Source organism: Oncorhynchus kisutch, linkage group LG22 (genome assembly GCF_002021735.2).
Source record: "Oncorhynchus kisutch isolate 150728-3 linkage group LG22, Okis_V2, whole genome shotgun sequence".
In the NCBI taxonomy this organism is placed as follows: Eukaryota; Metazoa; Chordata; class Actinopteri; order Salmoniformes; family Salmonidae; genus Oncorhynchus; species Oncorhynchus kisutch.
The window spans coordinates 5,413,048-5,421,592 of NC_034195.2; the positions used below are offsets into that span (position 1 = coordinate 5,413,048).

The window sequence follows — 8,545 nt, forward strand, 5'->3', positions numbered from 1 at the left end:
AGTATTAATCTAACTGATCCTTTACTTTAGGTTACTATCGGAACTCCAATCAACAATATAACCATTCATTCATAGTGTCTGCGTTAAAACCTGCTAATGCATATGGAACACCTCAATTCATGATGAACCCAATTGACCCCCTTAATTCCATATGTAGCCTCGGCTTCCAGGCCAGGGGAGGCGAAAGCATGGTGGAGCCTACCCATAAGGTGATTATGCCCTCTCCTGGCGAGGAGACTGTAGGCTAGTAGTAGCCTACTTTATAGGGTTTCATCCACTTCGTCACATGCGTTTTTGAATTGAGCAGTGTTCGTTATTCTTTTCCTCAAGAAAAAAAAGCTTGAGAGGGCGAGGCTCAAAAACATGGTTAGTGTCCCGACTTGAAGTCGAACTGGGAATGTCCGTTTAGAACAAATTCTTATTTACAATGACGCCCTAGCAACAGTGGGTTAACTACCTTGTTCAGGGGCAGAACAGATTTTTATCTTGTCAGCTCGGGGACTCGATCTAGCGACCTTGCAGTTACTGACCCAACGCTCTAACTACTAGGCTACCTGCCACCCCACTGCCTTAGCAGTGTGCGCCACCTAGAATGATAATGGTAGCCCACATTACTGCTATTTGACAAATCCATAAGCCTCTGGGTTAAAAATGTTGTACGATTAACTTACATGTTTGGACCTCATATTTTTCCATAAAACTACACGGATGTGTGTGAAACATTCAAAATTGTGGGATTTTGTCATGTAGGCACAAAACGTGAACATGTCTAATGTTTGAGTAGCTAGTAGCCAAGGCAGGTGTCTCATGACATGCGGCACTTTGGGGTGGACGCCCACCTGTGACAGGGCCTCTCCGAGGACTTGTTGAGTAGAGTGAACAGAATCATATGGCGTCACACACACTGGCAGAATGCATTACAGTTCAGTATTCAATGCCATGTCTTGTCCCACAGGATGTTTCTAAGCACAGGCAGGCAAGACTGCTAGATCATAAGTGAATGTATGCGTTTCAGTGTGTGGTCGGAAAGAGAAATGTCTGTGTAAGATGTCTTTTGGACACCGTAGGTGATTGAAGGACAAGTGGGAAAAGACAGCATAGACATCTGTATTCTCCTGTCCTCGACACTCCCCCGTCTCCCTCTCTGTCTGTCCCCTCCTCCACGTTTCACCTTCACTCATTTTCTCTCCCTGACACCCCCTGCTATCTCTTTTCCCCTTACCTGCTGAGTCTGCTCCCAGGTTTGCTTTCTCTCCCTGACACCCCCTGCTATCTCTTTTCCCCTTACCTGCCGAGTCTGCAGGTTTGTTTTCTCTCCCTGACACCCCCTGCTATCTCTTTTCCCCTAACCTGCTGAGTCTGCTCCCAGGTTTGTTTTCTCTCCCTGACACCCCCTGCTATCTCTTTTCCCCTTACCTGCTGAGTCTGCTCCCAGGTTTGCTTTCTCTCCCTGACACCCCCTGCTATCTCTTTTCCCCTTACCTGCTGAGTCTGCTCCCAGGTTTGTTTTCTCTCCCTGACACCCCCTGCTATCTCTTTTCCCCTTACCTGCTGAGTCTGCTCCCAGGTTTGCTTTCTCTCCCTGACCCCCCCTGCTATCTCTTTTCCCCTTACCTGCCGAGTCTGCAGGTTTGTTTTCTCTCCCTGACACCCCCTGCTATCTCTTTTCCCCTTACCTGCTGAGTCTGCTCCCAGGTTTGCTTTCTCTCCCTGACACCCCCTGCTATCTCTTTTCTCCTTACCTGCTGAGTCTGCTCCCAGGTTTGCTTTCTCTCCCTGACACCCCCTGCTATCTCTTTTCCCCTTACCTGCTGAGTCTGCAGGTTTGTTTTCTCTCCCTGACACCCCCTGCTATCTCTTTTCCCCTTACCTGCTGAGTCTGCCACCAGGTTTACTTGGACGCTCTTCTGTTTTTTTCTTTCTCCCTCCTCTCCTGCCTCCCAAATGGCACCCTAATCCCTATATAGTGCACTACTTTGGACCAGAGCACCAAGGGCCCATTCTCACCCCTGCCTTGGGAACCCCTCCCATTCTTTCTCTCTCTCTTTCCCCCCTCCCTCCTTCCCTCCAGCTCCCCCAGCGTTAGGACTGGGGTGGGGGGGGGCTGCTTTGAAGTAGGGAGTGTAGAATCGGCACTCAATAATTGAAGGAGATAAAAATAGCACCTGCCTTGTTTAGAAAGCTTTTTATTTTACACACCCAGATAGAGCGCCGACTCGCTCTCTCCCTCACTCACTCATCGCACACATGCTGGCTTGGCTCGACACGCACACACACACACACACACACACACACACAGGCTCACAGTGGGAGCTACAGGTCTGCATGTAGGGACGTGTGTGTGTGTGTGTGTGTGTGTGTGTGTGTGTGTGTGTGTGTGTGTGTGTGTGTGTATCGGATGGTAGTTTCACTTCACCTCTTTATATTAATAGTTAGTTTTTCAGTAAAGAGAAAGACTGCTTGCGAAAGGCAAGCAGGATCATTAATAGTCTCCTGAATAAAGACCCTTCTTGTTTCTTTTGATTGAGACCAAACTGGGCTCTCTCTGTTACATGCGGTATCAATTTGACTGAGGACGAGAATAAGATCAAACTCACGTGAGCAAATGACAGTGATGATGATATCAATGTGAAAGTAAACATACAGTACGTACCATACTGTTTTTAAAGTAACTTTTCTGTGTTTCCAGATTTCTATTAAATATAACCTAGAATTAATTACTATATGAGTGATGTAAATTTGCTTTTTAAAATATTTTATTTCAATATTTTCAGAGCAGATTTTCTGTGTTGGAATTGTGTGGGTGTACCTAGCTATTCTGGTCATTAAAAATATTCATCTGACTAGACCGCTGATTGGCCAGCTCAGCCAATGAGCCAACATGACGTCATGTTCTATGAGGAAATATCAAGCATTTTTAAGTTTTGGCTACAAATATTAGTATAAGATGAGTAAATCACATTATTTGGGCATGAATTAAGAGAGTATGAACTTTTAAAAGTGAGATTTTAGCTGGACAGTTTAAGCTTTTAGGATTTCTAGTCTGCGGTTATTTCTCATTGAGGAATCTTTAATAGATGGGCGAGGCTGTGTTCCAAATTACGTCCGATTCCCTATTAAGTGCACTATTTTTTTCCAGGGCTCAGATCCCAAATGGCACCCTATAACCTATTTAGTGCACTACTTTTGAGTAGGTAAGTACACTATAAAGGGAATAAGGGCCCATTTGGGATGCTTGGATGCAGCAAAGAACATCCTTTAAGCAATAAGGCACGAAGGGGTGTGGTATATGGCCAATATAACTGTTCTTATGCGCAACGCAGAGGGCCTGGATACAGACCTTAGCTGTGGTATGTTGGCCATATACCACAAACCCTGAGCTGCCTTATTGCTATTATAAACTGGTTGCCAATGTAATTAGAATAGTAAATAGTATTATACCCATGGTTTACGGTCTGATATACCATGGCTGTCAGCCAATCAGAATTCAGGGCTCGAACCACCCAGTTTATAATTGAGTTTGAACAATTGGGACGATATTCATAAAGCATCTCAAAGTTGGAGTGCTGATCCAGGATCAGGTACCCCCTAATTATATCCATTATGACCTAAAATGACAAACTGATCCTAGATCAGAACTACAGTACAAACTAGTCATTTAAGCTTCATGATGTCTTTCTGTTTCTCTTTGCGTTGCAGAACAGATTCCATCCCACTCTAAGACTGCTGTGATCTGGTAAAGAGAAGCTTTGAAACTCGGTGGCGCGTTCAGTTCGTGAAACGTTTTGCTACATTTCGCAACAGTGTCAATTGAACAACACGTTTTCCCCCAAGCTGCGTACACTGTTCTCCAACGCTGCTCCCATTTTGTGGATGTAGTGGGGTGTGAACTGATCCATATTGAACGTGTGCAGCAGCTCACACAAGCAGTGCAATACACAGCAGACAGTCACCCTCTGAGCCACCATCATCACAACGCTCTTCAACTGGTCGTTCAGAGCAACCCAATTAAATGTTGCGCAACGTTGCGCCCTGTTGAACACGGCCCTGGTAGTCTGGCAGAGAGAATCCCTGTTTGTCAAGTGGAGACAGAACATCATGACCTTCTTGGCTGACATTGTCATGCATTGGTGTAGGTGTCAGTAAATGCAGATCTATGGTGGGGGAGACTCATCCTGAAGATTCACTTAAGGGCAATATGACTATGTCATGACATGGGCTGGACCAATACAAAGAAGAGTCCTCTGATTGGATGTGTTCACTCAGTCTATTAGTCTCAGGCCGTTTGAGTTGCACAAGTTACCTCTGCCATACTCTTGGCAATACTGAGTTCACTAAATAGGGAATAGGGTGCTACTTGGGATGCAACCATTGTCTCCCGGGTTCTCTTGTCTTACAAGCCGCTTTGACTTCATGGATTGTTTATGTGTGCCATTCAGAGGGTGAATGGGCAAGACCAAAGATTTAAGTGCCTTTGAACTGGATATGGTAGTAGGTTCCAGGCGCACCGTTTTGTGTCAAGAACTGCAACGCTGGTGAGTTTTTCACGCTCAACAGTTTCCCATTTGTATCAGGAATGGTCCACCACCCCAAGGACGTCCAGCCAACTTGACACAACTTTGGGAAGCATTGGAGTAAACATGGGCCAGCATCTGGTGGAGTCCATAACCCAATGAACTGAAGCTGTTCTGAGCGCAAAAGGGGGTGTTTTGTATATTGTGTGTCAGTGGAGGCTGCTGAAGGGGAGGACGGTTCATTTTAATGGCTGGAACGGAGTAAATGGAATGGCACCAAACACACGGAAACCATGGAAACCATGTGTTTGACGTATTTGATACCATTCCACTAATTCCATTCCAGTCATTACCACGAGCCCATCCTCCCCAATTAATAAGGAGTCACCAACCTCCTGCGATGTGTGTTTGCGTTGATGTACTGTATGCACCGACAAAACTACCATCTGTGTATGCATGCAATTATCTTTTCCAGGCAGTAGGGGGAGACATGCTCTTAGCTAAACCTCCCCCTGATTGATCGTGACCCAGGTATTTCCCAAACCAGCCATCCAGAGCCTGGCGCGCACACGCGCACAAACACACAGCCGAAAATAACCAGGAGGTGGGGAAGGAGTGGGTGGCAGCAACACCAGGAGTGGAAGACAAAAGCAGAGGATGAGAAAGACTGAGCGCTGATACGGTTCCTCAGTAAGTAGTCAACATGAGGAGAGAGCAGGAGAACCAGGTGAGTCCTAAAGACGTCGAGAAACTCAATGATCATTCTCAAATGGTGACATCTGGCCTCTATTGGTGGACTTGCCTGTATTGATGGTGGTAGACAATATGATGTCGAACCCCAATAGAGCTCTATTGCTCCCAAAAACTCTACGTCACGTACCTGGGGCCGTATGTAAATCCAGCGTCTCAGAGTAGGAGTGCTGATCTAGGATCAGCTTTGTCTTTTAGATCACAATGAATACGATTAAATGGACAAGGTGGATCTGATCCTAGATCAGCAGTCCTACTCTGATAGTTTTTATGGAAACGGCCCTGGAGTAACAACGGAACCTCCTGCCTCTAAAGCCTCAGATCATAAAGACATTCAATCCCAAAACGCAACTTCTTATCGAATCCCAGTCTTTATCCTTAGAGGACCCGTGTGCAACAAGGGTACCTTGAATATCCTTATGTTTGTAGGCTGCCTGACCTGTCCAGATATAGTTCTGAGAGGGGCCTTGTACAGTTCACCACCATGGGCAGATTCTAGTGATTGATGCGGAAGTGATTAACGTAGCTATGCAGCAGTTTGCAAATGCAGACAAGACACCAGGGCAGGGACTTACCAACACGCAGAAATAAATACATCAATTGTGAACAAAAACATTTTTTTATTCTTCCCTTTCATAAAAGAACACTGCCCGCCCCCGCATGTACAATGCTGGGAATAGTAACAGCACTGCTAGGCATGCTAAATATAGCAGCCAGTGAGCGCTAGCATTGTCAACTTCAGCAGGAGTGCTGCTACACGTGTGACTAGTGAATATACACAGCTTGCTATAAATATCAACCTCGCCATGCGTTGAACACGATTCATGGTTATGACCCCGTAGATGTCCCATCGCATGTGAACACATAAATGTTCGAATTATAACCGAGGTTGAGCACAAAACAAAAACACGCAACATTGCGTAAATACTGCGACCATATGCGTATCTAGAAGGGATTTACTCTCCTTATGTTAAGTATTTCTGACAAAGGTCTCGGTTAAATCATCAATGTTTTGTTGTAGTGTTGGTTCTCTAGCTGATCAATATATATACATGTGTATATATATATATATATATATATGTGTGTGTATATATATCTCACACAAAGGATTTGTGTTTGAAAGCTCTGTGGGGGTTCTAGTATATTTTTATTACCTGACACATTGCAGAAATACAAAGCCAATAAAACTAGACTTCCGTTCTCAATCGAAGACGCTTGTGCAGTAAACCGTGCCTTTATTTGTGATGGGAGGGAGACTTAAAGCCTCGTTATGTAACATAGCATGTGAACGGCGAGAGACGGAAACTGGTTGGAGGGGGTTAGGGGGAGTGATAAGAGAAGAAGCACCATGCTATGTGGTCTATGCATAAAGGGATCCAAACACTCATAACGAGGGAACACTGTGTACTTTGTGTCCTCGAAGATGCGGGTGTATGATTTATATATATTTTTTAAACAACCAGCGCTATACTGCAAACTATACTCATCAGAAGAACAAGTGCATTCCCAAATTCATGAATCTATTCATTCGGGGAACTCGGGGGAAATTATGTGAATGACTGGGTGAAGGGATGAATGAATTAACCCAATGTGAGAGTGTGTGTGTGCATTCCCTGTCAATGAGTGCGAGTTGCAGGCAGCTAGCTAGCTACACGTTTGCGGGGGCGATATTGCACATAAAGGTTTCGGGTAAATGAAGAAAGAAACATCCACCCACTCGCAAAAACACCCACGCACTTTAAAAAAAAACGGGTGTTGCGCAGCGGGTAAATGTGACAATGGCAGGGCACCCGTCCGTTGATAAATATCCACCGCCTCTATTCATGCAGACTCTTCTCTTGAGGTGGTTATTGTGCAGCAGCTCTGAACCACGTGATGGGGGGGGATTCTATAAATAGCTCCTATAGCTCAGCTTCCATTGACATCATTTAGGCAGGAGAGATGGAAAAATAAACAGGCAGGAATCAGGGAGGGGAGGAAAGGGATCCTTAATCTGAGCTTGAAATTAACCCCCCCCCCCCCACACACCCATAGTAAAAAAAAACATTGTCCGTTTCCTAGAACTACTATGCGTCTCCCAATACGAGATGGAATGGAAACCCGAAGGCAGATGGGAGGGACAGCAAACAAATGAAAAGCAGCCGTGTATACACACCGTCACATGTGGGAGACGCGGGGGCCACCCATAAGGCAAATGTTTTGGATAGCTTTTTTAAAATAATGTTAATGGAAACCATGTATGCTTCACATACTTTAAAATCCAACCGTTTTTAGATGGCGGCCGTATTTACATGTATTTATCAAGTCATGCCTCCGTTATGATGGCGAGAGAGTTTAAACGGGAGGTGACTGGTTTGTTTATGTTTCCATAGAGGAGGACAGCACTCTGTTTCCATGGTCGGTGGTTCTTAGTCATCTCCTGAATCGTTCTCTCCAGACAGCCTTGGCTCTGAACCCTGAGTGCTGCTGCTGCTTGGCTCCTGATGGTTCCCGATGACGTCTTATGATCCATCTCTGCTCGTTGGCCCCCTATCACACATCAAGTCTTCCCTCGAGCTCTGGAAAGGCAAGGATGACGACACATTTGCTTTACGCCAAAACACTCATATAGGCCTGTCACCCTTGGTAATTTGGTCTTAGATTTCATGATATAGGCCTAATGCAAGTAAATAAAAACACCGCGTATCATATCTGAAACGTTTTTTTATTACTTCATGTAATTCTCCATGTTTGAGTATTGACCGTTTATCGGCCTTGGCTATATAGCCTATTAGTTCATATTTTACTTGACAATGTCATACAAGGAATCCTTTGCTTTAGGCTAAGGAAAATCTCATTCACCCCAATGATCTCATCTCAAACAAATTGGCTCCACACACAAGTCTTTAAATCGCGGAGCTATCATATCCCATTGAAGTAGGCCAAGTCGCTCATAGCCTTTCACCCAGACATACAGTAATGGGTGACCCATAGGCAAGATTCTCTTGGCAACTCTATGAAATATGATCCTGTAGGTCACGTCTAAAGGGTGATGTGTAACATTCTGCGATCCGAAATGTGCTGATCTCAACTCCCTGCGGGCAGAGGATGAAATGATAAAGGAGCAAAATGAGTGACACTTGGCGGGTACCTCACACTCTTGAGGTGAGATGTATGACTACGTCCCAGAAAGCACCCTATACCCTAGTGCACTGCTTTTAACCAGGGCCCACTTGGTGATACTTGAAAGTTTTCAGACACTCCTGAGGTGAGGCGTATGACTACGTCACAATAGCATCATA

At 45.1% G+C, this 8,545-nt stretch overlaps 1 long non-coding RNA gene across 1 annotated transcript; it reads left to right on the forward strand.

Moving 5' to 3' along the window:
- Positions 1-5,085: 5,085 nt before the first annotated feature.
- LOC116356271 (uncharacterized) lies at positions 5,086-7,954 on the forward strand. Its single transcript, XR_004204756.1, has 2 exons — positions 5,086-5,241; positions 7,637-7,954. It is a non-coding gene; the product is annotated as an uncharacterized LOC116356271 (long non-coding RNA).
- Positions 7,955-8,545: the final 591 nt, after the last annotated feature.